The following is a 19,061-nucleotide window of genomic DNA, read 5'->3' as shown; positions in this document are numbered from 1 at the left end:
TGATGTCATCACTTATAGCATTGATTATGTTTGGGGAGTAGTGATGCCATCACTTGTAGCATTGATTATGTTTGGAGTGTAGTGATGTCATCACTTGTGGCATTGATTATGTTTGGAGAGTAGTGATGTCATCACTTATAACATTGATTATGTTTGGGGAGTAGTGATGCCATCACTTGTAGCATTGATTATGTTTGGAGAGCAGTGATGTCATCACTTATAGCATTGATTATGTTTGGAGAGTAGTGATGTCATCACTTATAGCATTGATTATGTTTGGGGAGTAGTGATGCCATCACTTGTAGCATTGATTATGTTTGGAGAGCAGTGATGTCCTTTTGATGCCTATGCCGTATGTTGAACATTCATGCAACCTCTTCACAACACTTTTGTTTACATTTAGTGTGTACATCAGCAATGTTTGCAATGTACAAGCTAAGACATGTCCATAAAGCTTCACTACTGAGACGGTGGCCAAAAGAGTGTCCTTTTGGCCTCCATCATCTGGCTGGTATGCATTAGTAAACTACAAAAAGGAAAAAGATGGTAGGGAACATTTATTCCATCATGAGCATAACGGTAAAAACAGAATGTGTACACTAAAGTATACTTTTTCCTAAATGGTAGCCTATAGGTGATGGATGCCACTGTATGAAATGTGTCACAGGCATTCATTAAGTGTATACATGATGAGCTTTTAATGACATGTCGGGTAAACAGATGTCATTATAGCTCATGGATGACTAATGTGTTAACCCTTTAAAAAGACCGTAAATGATTCAATTGAATTTGTAGGCAGTTTAAAACGATTGGACAAAGGGTTAAAACTGACTATTGAAAAGCTTATGAGGCATCCATTAAACTGATACCATCATAGTTTATGGGTGATGGATGTCACCAGTGGGCATTCGTCACAACCTCCATTTAACGAATTGGTCTGGAGCTTTTCCTAGTGTATTCTGCATGTTAAACAGAGACAAAAAAAACAATGTGAACAGGGCATAATACCTGCTCATCCAATTAACAATATCTATGTTATCCATTACAGATTTACCAGTAACATTAAGAAAATATTATATTATAATATATATATCTTTTTGCTTTAAAGGGGTTTTCCATCACTAAAAAAAATAATGAGCTACCCTCAGAATAGGTCATAAATAGCTGATTGGTGGAGGTCCATCAACCAGGGCCACCACTGATCAGCTATTCACCAAGTCGCTGTTACAATGTTTGGAGCCAGAAGCAGACAGCTCCATACACTGTGGTGTGGCCCGACACGGTACTGCAGGCACAGTACCCATTCATTTCAGTAGAAGCTGTGCCCACAGCACCATGCCAGGCCACAGCAAAGTGTACAGGGCTGTCTATTCTTGACTCTGTATACCGAAACAACAGCTTGACAAACATCTGATGGGTGGGGGCCTGGCGCAGCAGATCCCCAGCGATCAGTTATTGATGACCTATCCTAAGGATAGGCCATCAATTAGTTAGAGCTAGAAAACCCCTTTAATGGCTTCTAGGAAAACTGGATGCTGTAGGACTTTCGAAGGTATCTATTCAAAGAGATCCAACTATGTTATCCACATATAATATACTAAATAAGCCAATTTGCCATTCAGGAGTCTAGAAAAGCAGAGTTCCAAGTCTTGTACGGACAGGCACATTGCTACTCGCATGCATACTGTCCTTTTTCCTATTCTATGTATAAGCCACAATAACAAAGCTCCCAATAACTGGATAACAGTATTGAATTTTTAGAAAGGAAACCGTATTGTAATTTTCAGAAACAAATCTTCCATTTATCAGATCCCTCTTTTAAATTTCTAGACACAGGCCTCAATTCTCAGTAATAATAACCTAAATTCCATTTAGTGTTTATTTGAGCAGTCAGGATAAAGTCATTTCTTATTATCTCCCCGCTGTGTAAAAAACAGCTTGAAGGTAGGAAGTCAGCAAGCATTTTCACCAAAAAGTAATTATTGTAAGTGACATTTTTACTGCTGGCGTGCCATAAGGCGTACTGTGCATTCAGAAGGACAAGTTGCTGAAATGAAATGGCAGGGTGCTCTGTGACATTTTGACAAGAACCCAAACATTATTTATCTGATGACTGGTCTGATACTCTTCCTTACAATACGACCATGGTAAGGACATACTAAAAACTGTCTAATTCTCCCTGGCACTCCGGAGTATACACGGCGCTACGCAGAATGCTTTTTACAAGAGTGACAGGGCCAGATTATACATCATTTAGTGGCATGGATTTCAGAATGGACAATAGGGTTTGAAAAGGGACATCAAGAGCGCTGTTTATCATAATGGCACTAAAAAATGGCTAATATCATGGGTAGCCATGCAAAAAATTGTTGAGTGCGTAGCACGATTGCCAGACAGTAAGCATCTACTGATACAATCTGCTGTCACATTTAGGGGCAAAACGTACACAATTTATTTATTTGCATGCACCTTGTAAGATAATGCACTATGTGTATATGTATATTGTGGGATTATCACGCTGCATCAAAGAATCAATTCGGCTTTAATACATGGAAATATTCCATATTCATATCCAACACACTTTAGGAATATGTACGATACTTGCGCCCGTACGCAGTGTGTGTAAATCTGTATGTAACAGAAGCCCAAAGAGCAATAAAACCAAACACAGGTCCTTTTTTTAATACAGAATATTGTAAACATTAAAAAATATGTGTAAACATTAAATACAGAATATGGCTAAATGCCCAATTAAAAAAAATAATGGGGTGAAACCAAAGAACCCCTTTAAAGTGACCTTGTTGTGTTGAACATGGCGTTTGACCTGCGAACAGCATGTTATAGAGCAGGAGGAGCCGAGCAGATTGAGGTCTAGTTTTATAGGAAAAGATGGAGTATACCTTGTATTTTATTCATTGAAATCCCTGGTCTTTCTATGCTTAGGAGTCCAGTGGGCGGTCCTATCAATGATGACAGCCCTGTATAGAAGCCTTTCAGTCACTGATCGGACCGCCCACTGGACCCCACAGCCCAGGACAGCAGAGATTTCAATCAATAAGCTAAAAGTTCTAATGAATCTTTTCCTACAAACTTTTACATCAATTTGCTCAGCTCTACCTGCTCTATAATATGCTTCTGGTAGATTGGACTACATTTTCATAGTGTAATACTTGTAGTGTAATATCTGTATACTAGATGTATAGCCAGAGGGATAAAAAAAAGCTATTCAATAAAAATAGAAAATGATGTAGGGCATCTTTAAAAGCTGTCTAACGATTCCCCCATATACAGTTCAGTTCACTCACTTGAGCTCATCTCCAATCGTAAATTGCAATTCAATGTACCAAATATTTCTTTCCCCAGACACCATCTGTCAGGGAAAGGTCAGAAAGCACCCAACAGTCTCCCAGTCTAATTGTCTAAGGTGTCTGAGGGCCTTACAGGGATTTTTCCAGGAAAATACTATAGCTGATTGGCTGGGATATTCTGCTTGGGACCCTGGCTAATCAGGCACTTGCTCTCAGTGCTGCAATACACTGAGTTCAGAGCGGAAACTGCTGCTCCGACCCCTATGTAGTGGTCAGTGCTTGTAACTGCAGCCCCCATTGATGTTAAAGAGACCCCAGCTGTAGTTACAAGCACCAGCCACTACAGCAGGGTCAAAGCAGCAGCTTCTGTTCCAACTCCATATATTGCAGCTTATTACCCGATTTGCAGACCCCACCCAATCAACTGTTGATGAAGCCGACGATAGGTCATCAATCGTTTTTTCCTGGCAAGCAATCCCCTGTAAGGCTCTGTTCACACTACTGTCCTACCCAACATCTGCACTTGTGTTTTAACACGATTTAATGAACATTGGTTTTAATTTTTTTACTTGGAGTACCGGAATCCTTCTTCGTATACTTATTGAGTTGCCATAGATTATGTAGACAGATTTGCATAATAGCGAACCCTGACAGACCCACCGATTTTAATCTGGTCCATCTGGGTTCCAGTATTTTAACAGCAAGAATAACACTGCAGACCGCATTATTCTTTACATCAAAAATCTTGGAAAGCTCGACGGAAACCCAGATGGAATCCCAAGCAGTGGTGTGAACAGAGGCTAACCACCTAAGGGAATCCAATGATGTTCATATTAAAACATAAGACAACATGTCATTAAAGGGTCTTTAAACTTCCGCTGCTGCGGTAAATTAATGTATTCAGTTAGACAGAGCATATAATGTTTTTTTTCCCCCTACGCTGAATAGATTATATACGGTTTCATCATTTTATATACAGATTCTACTTGGCAATCAATAATAGGACTTCAAAAAGGTGCATAGTCTAACCCCAGCTGACCAATATTCCAAACGAGACCTATACATAATGCATGCACAAAACGCTGCATTAACTATTTTAATAATGAATAAGAGGCAGGGGATTTCAATGCGTCTAAGGTTTTGATGATCGATGGCTACTTAAATTCAAGAATGCATTATCTGTGTGAACAAAAGAGGCATTGTTATAAGGACATGGTGCATGGTTCCAAGGTTCTATACTAAACGGAGGTTAATGGGTCAGAAATGGATTTTCCCAGGGCACCTAATCAGACACACAAAGCATTGTTCAAGAACACAAATGGACACGCATACATGAATATTTTGCTTTTTTTTTGCCATTCTACGTAAGAGTGCACAGCTGGGGCAGCAGAAACCGAATGTCTCACCTCCACGGACGGCTAGCGAGGCTTTTTTTTTTAAAAGTCCGTATAGTCTTGTCAGACCCTTAGAAATGGAATCTGGAGTCAGTTTCGAACGAGGGAGGACACACAGGGTGAAGAAACGAGGAACGCCGCAAAGGCCAGGACAAAACGGAATGCTAATATGCTCTGTGTCATTTAGAAATGCTGGCAAATGTACGTTCATCCCCTCGATTCATCACGGGTGCTCAAAACAAATGGATTTTTACTATATGATTATCCATTTCATATTGCTGAAACCACCTTGCCATCTTTGTAAGTGGACCATTAATCAAACAGCTAAACACAAACATACCTACAGAAGTTGGCATGAAAACAAATCTTTCCTCGACAGAATAGTGCTTGGTCAGTATTTGCGAACTCTTAGGCATAGCACCGGGTTCATTTATTTATCCTGGGCAAATAAAGACTGATTGGCGGATCTAATGTAGGTTATAATAGAACGCCACGTAATAATCAAGTAGTGCTGAACGATACAAAGATTAGAAAGCTAGAAGTATAGAATGACGAGTGACGTGAATTGGAGGTTAGTGGTCCATGGCGGAGTTTACGGACTGATTATCGTCAAACTTTCTCTATACGATATTTTACTTTTACAAAGGTTGGGAGCACAAAAAGGACAGGCGGGAGAAAGGCGGGAATTTTTAGAATACTTCCAGTTTGGAGGCATTTTCAATAAAATATTTGTGAATGGCATAAACTGCAATTCCTGAATATGTGGAAATGAACGGAGCCAGGCTCATGCACACGGCTGTATTGTGGTTCTAGGATAGGGCTCTACATGGGGTCTCTACTGTACCTTCATATGCCTCCAATTTCATAAGGGAGAACAAAGGTGTTTTTGCTATCGGATTCCATATGAAATGGGGAGAAAAAAAAATAGAGGTGTGCTCCATCGAATGCCGTCCATACAGACGTATTCTCCCTTAAAAGCTTTGATTATTGTGAAGAATCTCTCTGTATGTATGGCACCCAATGGTAGCACAACTGTACTAAGATGCTGTATGGACCTATGAGCTCTGTCATACAGGTCCTGTACTACAAGGTCTAGCCATGTACTTGAGCCTTAAGCAAGAAAGTGACCGAGTGTATCGCAAGTACTAGATGTCAGTAAGAATGCCAACAAGCAACTCTGCCTTTATTAAGGCTAAGAATCTATTCACACCATGTTTGGAGCCTATACTGGAGGTATACATTGGAAAGACCTCCTGACGTATACCTATGACTGAGGCATATCCCACTGTATAAGGATATAGAAGACTATTAGCAATGAATTGTTAAAAATATGTATACCAGGTAGTAGACATTTTTACTGTATAGCTTTGAATGAAATAGCCTATACTACTACACTACTCCATACAGCAAGAAGAAAAAGAGGTATACTAACAAATACCAATCTCAACCCCTAGGCCTTTGGGATGAAGGGAGCTCTATGGATACATTTGGCATATATGCCGATAGCTTCCTTAGCACACATTGCAAATGTAATCTGCGAATGTGACGTAGGCACATCTGATTGGATCTTTGCCCCAGTCTAAGAACAGCTTAGCTACAGCTCTGATACAATATATCTATAAGGGCTAAGTCACATGGGCATAACCAATTTTGGTTGGAGAAAAGCACATAGCTTTCACTGCGTATGTGTGTGTTTTGATGCAATTTTGATGTGCAGGTGCCTTTTTTACATTTGTATTGCATCTCTATTCACTTTTTTTTTCACATGCGCAAAAAAAGCACAAGGCGGCCCAATTAATGTCACTTTTTTTTCCACTGTCACCCGGCAACATGCATAGAAAAAGCAGTAAATACGCATGCAACTGCATATTTGATGAATTTTTACACAATCCCATAGACTTTAATGAGCAATTTCGGTCTGTAAATATGGACGAAAATGGGGCACACTGCAATTTTTTTTTAGGTGAATGACTGGTTAACGGAAAAAAAAACCCCGCTCATCTGTATACATTAATGCAAATCAATGGTGCTGCATGTTGTTCGTATCACGTGCATAAAAAATACGGATGTAATACGACAAAAAAAATACGCCCATGCGAGTGGGCCCTAATACTTCATGAATCAAGACACCAACACGCTTGATGTGGAACTAATTTCTGTCCGCATGTAAAATGATGTCATGAGCAATTGAAAACGAATAGAATGGCGCTTTCCATTATATTCTAATTTATCGTATATTTTAGCCGGCTGTTACAGCAAGTGATCTTGAGTGAAAGCAATACACAAGACTATCTTCCAGTGCAACCTCTGCACTTTCATCCTTATTTACAAGCATGCAACCAAAGATGATGAATGTGGTGACAAGGATCTACGTTAAATGTCATTTGTCATTCTCCAGTCATCTGATATCCTTGGTCCAGTCCCTGGTAGCAAAAGTTAATGATCACGATGCATCCATCCAGCATGTACCTTCTGATCGTTTAATAAAAAATCTAGACATTAACACAACCATGCTGACTACATAGGGTCAGGGACCAGACCGGTTATATTGATAAACTGCAGTGTTCAAAGTCGGTTGTGCGAGGGGTAAAACATAATTTTTTTTTTTTAATAGAATTTTGTCATTGACTCGTGTTCAGATTTCCTTCTGTTTCTGAATGGAAAATTACCCTACTTGTCCACACAGGTCTGATGACTATACAGTAGCTACTAATATAGCCCTGATTGTTTTTCCTCAGCATACAGTACCTGACGCCTATCGTAGATTGAACAGCTTCACTGCCACACTATTGATAATTATGGTAGGGTTCCAGAAGGGAATAGACCAGTCTCTGTATGTAAGAGAATGAATTGGATCAGCAAGGGGACACCGAAGATGTTGTCCTCTCAAACAGTAATTCGTGTTGAGCGATCACTTAAGTAATTGGGTCAGGAGTGACCGACCCAGTTTTAAAAAATAATTGTGATTAGGAAATTTCACTAAAATCAATAGGAGTTCAAATCGGGTTCTCCAATTCGGTCTCCTTGAAAAACTGTGGGGGTGGTGATGGTGATGGCAGTCCAGTAGTTTGTCTCAAGGTCAGATTCAAACCTACATAACTGAACTAAAGGCCCCCCCCTTCCCCCATACGTCAAAAAGTTATCTGAACTCGCCGAATTCAGCGAGATTGGCCAAGTGTTCTTCATAAGGTCTTCCATTGAATTTCAACGACTGATCCTTTTGTTCTTTCTGAAGAAAAGTCACCACCAGAACTATCTGGCTGCAACTTTCTCCACTCTCACCACGAAAAACACATGAAAACAGGGCCAAACCAAGCGTTCATGTGTTGGGGATGGGGGGTCGGGAGAAAGAGCTGTCGGCCAAATGATAATTGGCCTGACAGCAATTAAACGGTATGGGCACCTTTAGGCCATCAAGTTCTATTGTGATCTAGCCTCTTGATGTGCATTTGGTACAACGGTCCACTACTTCAGCTTGGCTCATGTTCTGGTAACGCTCCTTTTAGACTACACCCAGTTAAGCAGTTAATCTCTATTATCATTGCTATGATTATTTATTAATGTTAAAAGGGATCTTTTGGGGTGGACAATAGAGCTTTTCTGGGGTTTTGTTTACGTCCGACTTATGAGCACATCATAGTAGTTCTGCTAGGGAGAACCATTGTGCTCATACTGTGACATGAGAGCTATCCTGAGTCTTGCTGGATCCAGCAGCTCGTATGTAATAATTGATCCCTTAGGATCACCAGAGGCTTGCTGTACCGGCTACTAACTTGTTCTGACCTCTCCCTGGAGCATCTGATTATAAGGGCTACCTGAACTAAAGTTGTGCAGCTGAAGCCGTAATTGCTATAAATATTAAAAGGGAAGAAGCAATTATTTATCGCCAGTGTCAGTCATTGAGGCAGAACTTTATTTATTAAGTTCTACTTGTGACTCGAGTGCCTCATTCTGCCGCCAATATCAGGCTTGGACATGAGGACATTACAGGTGGCACATAAATGCTTCACAGCCTACATCTGTCTTGTATGCAGTCAGTCCTTTGTTCAACAAGACGGCGTGCAGGTCTACTGGAGCGAAACGCCAGCATGGTACAGATCTAGAAGGAATGTCTCCTTTACACACAGCGAGAAATGCCCGAGTGAAGGAACTGCTGACGTCACCAACTCATCTGCGCTCATGCAGCCTGTTTAGACAGGCAGATCACAGTTAAGTATCGTTCACTTTTCGTTCAGCGTTTCACATTCCTACGCGAAACACTAGGCGGGGGAAGTTGTCCAAACGCAACGAAAAGTCAACGAGCGCCAATGATTTTTATGTTGGCTGAAACTGAATCATGAATGAAAAGTGAACAACTCTCGTTCGTCGTTCAATCATTGGCTTGCGTTTAAACCGAATAAATGATTAATTTTCACACAATTTTTTTTTGTTACGCAATGGTGGTCATTAACAAGCAGCCTGCAAAAAAAAGTCCGGAGATGCAGCTTTTGATGTCTATGGAGAAATACTTCATTACTAGATAAATATAAGGTTATTCAGGCTTGGGAGGAGACCAGAGAAAAAAAAATTAGACTGCAAGATATTGGCTCAGCCCAAAAAAATGGCGGCCTCCGCTGTGTTTATCTGACAGTCTGTCTGTATCCCCACAGAGTCACAGAGCACAGTTAATGGCCACAATGCTCTCATTAGAACAGGCCAAGAATGACAGATTATAGCCGACTTCTTCCCGTGTTCTAACTTCACCTTTATACGGAGATCAATTGCGCATAATGAATAAAACAAATCTCTGCTGAGCGCAAGGTGAAGCACTGAGACTAAACGGCTCTTCTCCTCGTACGCAGCAATAATACAGCAGTTATTAAGGTACATTATTTTATACAATCCTACAATATCCATACTGCTTCATTCAATTTCAGATAAAATTGTTTGGAAAGGGTGCTTAATGTAGGACAGTCAGTAAAAGTAATTTATCATGTTCTCGCCTCACTGCTCACGTTATCAGCGAACTCATTTTCTGCATTCATCATGCAATCAGCCTATTATTTGCATATTAATCAGGCAGTGGACCATGAAAGGACTGCATCCCAGCCAAATGCTGCACTATCTCAGGAGAAACACTCAGTAATTATCATACATCAGTGTTATGATGTGGTAATTGATTAGAACATCTTTTTGTTGCCCTTAGGGAGTCCCACTTCCAACGCCGCTTAAGGCGTTTGCCGTAGATTTTATTTTTATATTATTTTTCTCCTTTGCACATATCCGCAGCCCTCTGTGCTACTAGTGGAAGCTATGTTTTCCTCAATTATGTTACTCATTAAATGTTTTAAATAATCAAGTCTCAGTACATTCATCTCCAACTGGGCTCTAAGTGTTAGATGTGAATATCAGCTATTAGACACTTTAACGTGATTATTCTGATTATTAATGTGTGATGCTGCAGCGGATATTCTTTAGAAAACGATGGCTGCCAAGTTGAAATATGTAAACTGCATCTTAGAATTCTTACTATCATTGCATTGTGGCCAATGTAAATAATTCTGTATTGGGGGCACCTGGCAGGAAGGGGTATCCCACCAGTCCTTATGGCACTGCACACTGGGGGTTGTTGTTGGGTACTGATGCACCGGACTTGCTCCCTCTTTTAGGGCGCTTAGTAAACACTCTAAACGGCCACTCAGGTGATTTTGTTTTCATTCATTATGTAGCTAGCTGGTATTATCTTGTTTAGTTATTTCTCTCTATCCGAAGCTCCTAGCCTCCTCCTAAAGTGGTCATGTGATCTCAATTCTGGCCAGCTCAGATTTACTTGGAATTGTGTGTTCAGTTTCTAGTCAGTTGCTCAGTCTGTGTAATGCTATTACATAGACACACCTCACAAGTTCCTCAGCGGGGAATACTGATACTGCTGTCACAGTTACTGAGGATGATCACACAGCTCCTGTCACACAGTTATAATAACGGAGATCACAGCTCATCCTTCTGACTGTATACTTATGGTATGTGGCTTATTTAGGTGAATATAGAATACAGATGGTAATGGCAGTATTGCAGAGATAGTACAGTCTATATCTGATCATGTAATGCGGTGCAGATGCATTATGGGATTATGTGAAAGTAACATAAGCATCAGGCAGGAGCTGCTGCACTGCATGGAAGTGACTGCAGAGTGTAACAAGCAATCTGATGAGGGGGCAGGGATGGGAAAAATGTGTTTTCACTGGAGTGGCCGGTCTTTATGATATACTCCATTTTACCAGAGTTATGCAAAATTACAGACAAGATACATTTCTATTTTACGTGAATGATTTTTGAAATTAGGAGGTTCATTTAGAGAATAGCACCGATTTGGCTAAAAGTGATATATATATATTTATTTATTTAATTACCATTTTAAGAAACCATCATTCATGCAGATCTAAACTAACAATGATGTCTGTTCCACGTCTAATGCTATCCTAGCCATCGCATGCTTTGTATGGGAATACCAAAATAATTTAAAGTGTCTGTGTCCCCTTAATATGCTGCCCTATGTAGGGGCAACATTCCTGTTTCAGGTCTGTACTTCTAACAGTCAAAATGAAAGGGTGCACACTGTTCATGACTATACCGGACTCACAACTATGAGTTAGTTGTATTCTTTCAGAACTCCGATTACAGTGTGCCGTTTTTGCTACTACTGGTAGGAGTACGGACCTGTACGTAGGGCACTATATTAATCGGACTGATCTGCCTTAAAATAGTTATTTTTATAAATCTACAGTTTAGATGAAGATATTGTTTAGGTAACAGTAAGTCTATACAAAAAACAACATCTTAAACCACATCTAATGAGTATATTAAACTAGTAAAGCCACAAAAACAACAATTCACACAGTAACCCAGCTTCAACTGATGGATATAATTTGAGGTTCCAATCTGGGACAATAGGCAAATGCCTGGGAGTATGTCCCAATGAATTTGTGTTACACCTCATTAGAAGGTCTTCCTTTGCCACAAAGAAAAAATAAAGTAACCTCTTACTTTCCAACTTTTTTTCTTAAGGTAATGGAGGCCTATAATTCATAATACATTTTTCTTTCAATAATCTGCAGTGGTGTTTTCAATGTCTAACGCAAAGAGGTGAAATCACTTTGATTACATTAAACATTATTAGTCACTGCAGAAAACACAGTAGCTTCTTCTCTAGTTCCCAGAAATAGTGCAAAATAGCCAAAGCGTCTGGGGAATTTTTACGCAGAAGACCAGGACTTTTGACTTGGGGCTCATTCACATCAGCATTTTGCTTCCTGTTTGTAACTGTTCTTTTTTTTTTTTTCTTTTTCCAATGAAACGGATAGCAAAACAGAATTAAATTGGAACTGGACGCAAACCATTGTGCCGGTTGGCATATCTGTGAAAGCACAGACCATTTCTATCAGATTGTTTTTTACGCTTCCATTAGATTTTTATGGATTTATTTGGTCTTCTTTTGTCTTTCTTCCATTCTGCACATGCTCATTAAAAAATGAATCCGTTAAACAGACAACAAAGCCGGAACCAAATCGGAACCTTTCTATTCAATTCTGTCACCCATTGACTATAATGTAAAAACAAACAAAAAAAAAAACCAGAAGGGTTCTCTCTGTTCGCTTTCCATTTTTTTACTGGAAAAAAATGCAGCGGCCTGTGCTATTTTTCCTGTTAAAGAAAGAAAACAAAAAAATGGCGGAACAGAAATAAACCGAAGTATTGAAAATTTCATTGAAATCAATGGAAGGTAATATGGAACAGATTTTCTGTTTCGCTGTTGGAACAGCACAACTGAAAACAAACACGCGGATGTCAACGAGCCCTTACGTGACATAATCTAAAGCTTATTCATTTTTAATTTTCTCAAAAACTGGGTGTTCCTGTACAGCATCCAAAAAAAGGAAAAAGTGGCAGCATCTCCTTTATCCTGGCTTTGTACAGACTTGTACAAGTTGCCAACTTTTTGTGACTCATGAAGGCACTTTTAATTCACATCTCTTCACTATAATCACTTGCACATAGCTTTTTGATCATTTTTTGATCATTACTATCATTGTCTTACTTGTGACCAGTCCTTCTCTGCAAAGGCATAACTTGAAGCCCCAATGCAAAGTCTGTAACAGGGCGCCCCTGACTATAACTTGTTTCCTTATACGGCCCCAGGGCCTGGGGTGTAACTGCACCCACTAGATTTACTCCCCTCATTCTGACATTTCTTGCAGAACTGCATTACTAGAACAAGCATAAGATAAGCCAAAATTATCACCGAGAAATCTGGGACAAAAATATGGGAAAAAGAACATAGTAAGTAATATATTTGCATTTTCTTCAAAATGCGTCAAGCGAATATATTTGGTACCTGCTCCTATTTTACGTGGCCAGACGGCTTGTGAAAATGACAGGTGTGCAGCATAAATAGCTATAGAGGTGGTAATAAACAAATGAGCTTTTAATATCTCAGCCCGTCTCTATATATCCAGACAGAAAGCAAAGCAGAGGGAGTTGAGAAGACTTTTCTTTTCCAGACAGATTGCTCATTCATATCTGTCATAGCAATGACTACAATCATTGTTCTTATCACTCATAGGTTTGCTTAACCAATTACATATGAACCGGACATGCATGACTTTCCACTCATTCATAAGCAAGCTTGTAGGATTTCCCATTGGAAACACATTCCTAAAAGGCAATGAAGAGGACTATTTGGAAGGAGATCATATTGATCCAGGTTATATGCCTGACGTAGGATTGTGTGTATCATCCATATACACTTTAATGCAATTATTTCTGCCCATGAGTAATTTGCTGGGTCTTTGTACAAGTATGTAGAAACATGTGTCGTAAGAGTACGCACAATCAGGAATTACCCCATGCTGCGACAAACATCTGCCTCCGAAAACATGACAGCTGTACCTCGCAGTGCAAGAAAGGGAATGATGTGGTTGACAAACATGGCAGCACATTGGCTAATAAAAAGGAGATTCTTCTGATTTTCGCACTCTGCCAAGTGAAGCTATACTGCACATTTGCCTTATCGCTCATGTCTAGAGATAAATCAGATTCTTAATACAATTTATTAGTTTGTAAACTTTCAAAATCAACAATTGTTACTTTATTTTTTAAAACTATGGGGCAAATTCATGAAGAGTGATATTTTATAATTCAGTCGTCTTAAAAAGTTCCCAGGAGTAGGGTGTGCCCAATTTACTAATAGGGATACTATATATTAGGTGCATCTCTGGCTGAAATCTATGCCAGATGCTGTAGATTTCCACTATGCTTTACGCCAATTTCTGGTGTAAATTATAGTAAATATGACAGGGATGAGGCAACACCCCTCCCTCTACACCCCGCGCTTCTCTAGTTTTTAAAAGTACTGAGAAAAGGTCAGAGGCGCAACTTTTGGTGTCGGCCAAAATTAGTGACTTTTATATACCCCTTCCCACCAATGTGTTCTGATGAATTGTCTCACATATTTACCATCAAAAACTCAAAAGAGGTTTTATGGGTCTTTTGTGGCTTTTTCTATTGATGACCGCTCCTAAGAATAGCTGATCAGTAGAGGATCGGTAGGGATCCGCTGGAAGCAGACAGGGCTGTCTGTATTGCAGCAGCCTGGTACAACTTCCACTAAACTCAATGTACCGGGCAATATGGACAGTGCTCTCTGCACTGACAGCAGGCCCAGCGATTGGTTAATCAACAGAGATTCTCAGTGGCAGACCCCCATCAATCATCCGATGATGACCTATCCCGAGGATAGGTCATCACTAGAATAGGTCACAAAAGTCCCATAAAACCCTTTTAAGGCCTCCATACACATTAGGTAAATGTCATTAGTGCCCACCGTCCAACTATTTGAGGTGTATGGGACTTCCTGACTCTCCTCCAACAGACAGTATCAGGGAAAAGAAGGATCGGACACGTTGAATTTCCATGCCCCATCCTGTTCACTGTGGCTCATGCTGGACGATAAAATCTGGCACATCTTTAAGTCATCTTTGTCTATTGGTTCATATCATCTATTCCTGTGAAGCCACTTTTTGAATGCGGTGAAATAAGTGTCTAGAAGTGTCTAGCAAAGTGTGATTTTCTCAGTAAGAGAAATCAAGTAATCTTGTAGATTTGATACCAAATCCCCCCCTTTTTTAATTTTACGAAGTGTCTACACACACCCCTAAGGAACGTTCACATGTAGAGGAAAATGGTGTGGAAAATACACACCAAAATGTAAGCCATTGATGGGGATTTTAATGTGTCATTGAGGCGATCCCCCACCGTTGGTGCAGATTGTAATGTGGCATTGAGGCGGACCCCCACCATTGGTGCGGATTTTAATGTGGCATTGAGGCAAACCCCCACCATTGGTGCAGATTTTAATGTGGCATTGAGGCGGATCCCCACCATTGGTGCAGATTTTAATGTGGCATTGAGGCGGATCCCCACCATTGGTGCAGATTTTAATGTGGCATTGAGGCGGATCCCCACCATTGGTGCAGATTTTAATGTGGCATTGAGGCGGATCCCCACCATTGGTGCAGATTTTAATGTGGCATTGAGGCAAACCCCCACCATTGGTGCAGATTTTAATGTGGCATTGAGGCAGATCCCCACCATTGGTGCGGATTTTAATGTGGCATTGAGGCGGATCGCCACTATTGGCATGGATTTGATGTGGTTTTTAGGCGGACCCCCACCATTGGTGCAGATTTTAATGTGGCATTGAGGCGGATCCCCGCCATTGGTGTGGGTTTTGATGTGGATCCGCCTCAGTTGTGTTGATTTTGACAAGGTTTTTGGTGCTGTAGAAAAACTGCACAAACGTGTGAAGATACTGTAAGGCTTTTCTATAAACATATCGCATCCATAGAGCAGCCTATATCGATGATGCATCCTAAGACAAGCACTCGAGGAGAGAATTTTACAAAGTGTTTAGTAGAGGAGAACCTCTTTAAGTGATTCAAACTCTTGAAGACAGTAATCAATTTTCGAACAGCAGCAAATTCACATCTGCCAATGACCTGAGTTTTCTTAGTAGAACAAAGTACAACTTATACTATTTTTTTTCTGTATGTATGAAAAATCTACTGAAAAGTACCTGAAATTTATTGAGACAGCTATAACAACCTTCATAAAGTAAGCCTCCCCCTGAACTGCTCTATCCTCACCGCCTCATCCTGTGGGACCAGGAAGATTAATTGCCATGTGATATCATTAACAAAACGGACTTTTGTTTGTGTTCTGCATTATTTTAAGCAGATCTAAACATATTGCGGACATTTAAGTCACTAATGCATAAGCCATTATTCAAGGTATGTAGTTGTTGTGTTGGGGGTGGTGGGGGGGCAATCCTTAATTAGCAGTTGTCTTTTGTTGTTGTACGAGTTTCTATTCCTATGGGTTTGTCTTCTGCTAAGCAGCATGAGGTTAGACATGATGGATGATAGCTCAGAATATAGACGAACAAAGAAGAAAGACCGAGTCCCCGGGGATCACCCACAGCTGTAACTTCAAATGCAGTTTTCCACCTCCAGTTTAATAATGAGAGGACACTAACCAAAATAAAGTACTTTTGTGTGTATCTCCTTCGAGTGTGACAAGAACAATAAAGGTCTATGGTAAACAGTTTTAAAAGTAACAGTGCGCAGCTCAAGTCATCTAGCGAGGTTACAGATCACCGGTTCTCGGGGACAAGTCCATCCATTACTAGGAAGAGCTGTCCATCAATCCACACTGATTTCTGCTTATTGCTCCATTGTGAGAACCAGTGTAGGTAATGTTACTGTACAAAGGCAGTTGTATGTACCCTCCTGTGAGTTCACCAGCGTGTCAGATAGAATGCCTAATCTTGGCTGTGTATATCGCCATACAGGCCGGTGTTTATTTTTCTGATATATATATATATATATACACACATATATACATACACACACATTCCTTTTTGTTCTGATAGAATCTTAATGAATAAGGAAACTTGTAACTTAGGCTTTTGTTCACACTTCAGTTAGTTCTTTTGCATTAGGTTATTATTGTTATTTAAAGGCTGCTTCCACATGGGCGATTTTCTCGTGCGATTTTGTCACAAAGCGACTCTGCTGCAAATCACATGTATGTGAAGCCCATGCTTTCCTATGGCTTCTTTCACATTGCCTATATTTTGTAGCCTGCGATAATGCGAGACTACAAAATCGCGGCATGCTCCATAGTGCTGCGATTTGTGATTTTTTTTAGCCCATATTTCCCTATGGATCTTTCCTATGTGTTGCATCACATCGCACAAAAATAGATGGCTGTGATTGGTTCATCAAGCGCTGGCTCTGATTGGTTCTCGAGCCCTGGCTCAGCCAATTAGAGGCAGAGCTTCCTGAAGGCAGGGAATTTCAATGTCCCGACCAGGAAGCTCTGTAGGAGAACTTCAAGCAACTGTCGGGGAGCTTCAGGGAAAACACGCAGGGAGAAAACAGCACCGGAGAGGTGATATATATATATTTTTAATGCAGCTAGGGCTTTTTTTGGGGTTAGGGCTTATATTTAACGCCCCCCACCCACCCCAAAAATCCTTGCATGTGGTGCTATAAAATCGCGCGACTTTGTAGCGACATAAAATCGTGATATTGTAGCGAGAAAACGCAGCGATATCGAACACAACACGATTTTCTTGCAGCGATATCACGTTGCTCCTGTGTAGAAGCAGCCAAAAGGGATTGTACCACAACATAGGTATTAAGCATCTGATTGGTAGGACCTCCACGGATCATGAAAAAGGGGGTTCCAAGAACAGAACAGTGCTCACGCATGAGCATTACCGCTCCATTCATCTCTATGGGACTGTTAGAGATTACGGAGTGCTTGTAATCTACTATCTCCAACAGTCCCCACTGTAATGAACGGAATGGTATTGCACGTGTGTAAGTCGACTCAGAAAATAAAACACTTTTTTGTTACCTGATGGTTATGTTTATAACATTAGATCTTTTTCTAATTGTAACTCTAATCACATTGTATATGTTATTGAATGCTTATTTTGCAACTTCAAATATGTGGAATGCACAACTTGTAAGGTGAAAATTCGCATTGCATAACCTCTACTGGACAATGATAAAGCAGCTATGAAAGCATTAGGTGCTTCTAGCCATTTTATTGATGTTCACAATCCAGCTATAAAGGGATTTTTCTCTTTTTTTGCAAATGAAAGAGCTTTTAAAGGGATTCTGTCACCAGGTTCATAAAGTTGGACTCAGACCTGACCCCTGAGTCACAGAGGTGGGCCTCATCGGCCTCTTCCCACCCATAGAATGCAGAGTGACAGCACTCTTCCTATACACAAAAGGGGAAAAAGAGCCATCAGTCTGCATAATGAGGGCAGGCAATGGCCCAACTCCATGACTCCGCAGATCAGCTCCGAGTCAAACTACATGATCCTGGTGATAGAATCCCTTTAAATTTATCAAGTGAGAGGCCCAGACAAGTCATTAACTCAATAGAAAATTGGCATGGATGTTGCACCTTTAAACCCGTACCCCGGATGGTTTAAACAAAAACCAATGTATTATGTTTCTATACACTAATATTTATTCTTGTATCAATATCATACGATTGTTGAAGAATTTGGCTCAAGTTTTGTTAAAGCAACTGTGCTCTTCTCTCCTTCGGTATATCAGATGTTAACTGTACTTGCACTTTCATTGGTCCGTATTTATTATAAATATGTCTCCACACACCTGCTTGAACATGCTATGACTAAGAGTGTCCTGCCTGTTAGAAATGTTTTTTTGTGAGAGCATGATGCATGGTTTGCGGCTTTAAAACGTAGTTAATAAAATAACTTAATTCACCACTTCGTGCTGGAATATCTTTCTCTCAATTGTTGGAATTGATTTGCTGCCGATGAAGCTTCCATGTACTGGGTGGACTGACCCTGTCTCTGGAAATATACATGCAGTGATGTGCTAATACTGGTGAGCACTGTCGTTCCTTCATTGCGTACATTAGTAGTGCATGTGCATAACCACCACTCCATTCATTTGGGCACACTTGGGACTCCTGTGATTGGTGCAGGTATTAGAGGCTAATCAGATACTTATCTAGGGACAACCCCTTTAATCATATGAGCCTGTTAACGTAGTTATAGCCTTATCTGTAATAGTTTGCCTTACAAGTTCTTTAACGCACACAAAATATACAGACAGACCACCTTCAAGTAAAAAACACAAGACAACAGCACTCATACACATTTAAAGAGGTTGTCCAGTGGTAAGCTATTGGTTGCTTATTTCAAGGATAGGTCATCAACAATAGATCTGTGGGATCCCTCACCTGGGATCCTCGCCAATCAGTTGTTCACTGG

At 40.3% G+C, this 19,061-nt stretch overlaps 1 protein-coding gene across 4 annotated transcripts in view; it reads right to left on the bottom strand.

Annotated features, from left to right (window-relative positions):
* Nucleotides 1-19,061, bottom strand: part of CUX1 (cut like homeobox 1) — a 378,084-nt gene that overhangs the window by 109,287 nt on the left and 249,736 nt on the right. The gene's annotated exons all lie outside the window — the stretch shown is intronic.

The sequence above is a fragment of the Eleutherodactylus coqui genome, chromosome 4 (assembly GCF_035609145.1).
Source record: "Eleutherodactylus coqui strain aEleCoq1 chromosome 4, aEleCoq1.hap1, whole genome shotgun sequence".
Lineage (NCBI taxonomy): Eukaryota > Metazoa > Chordata > Amphibia > Anura > Eleutherodactylidae > Eleutherodactylus > Eleutherodactylus coqui.
Note: the sequence above shows the minus strand (reverse complement) of the source record. Positions and strands in the feature narration are given on the sequence as shown.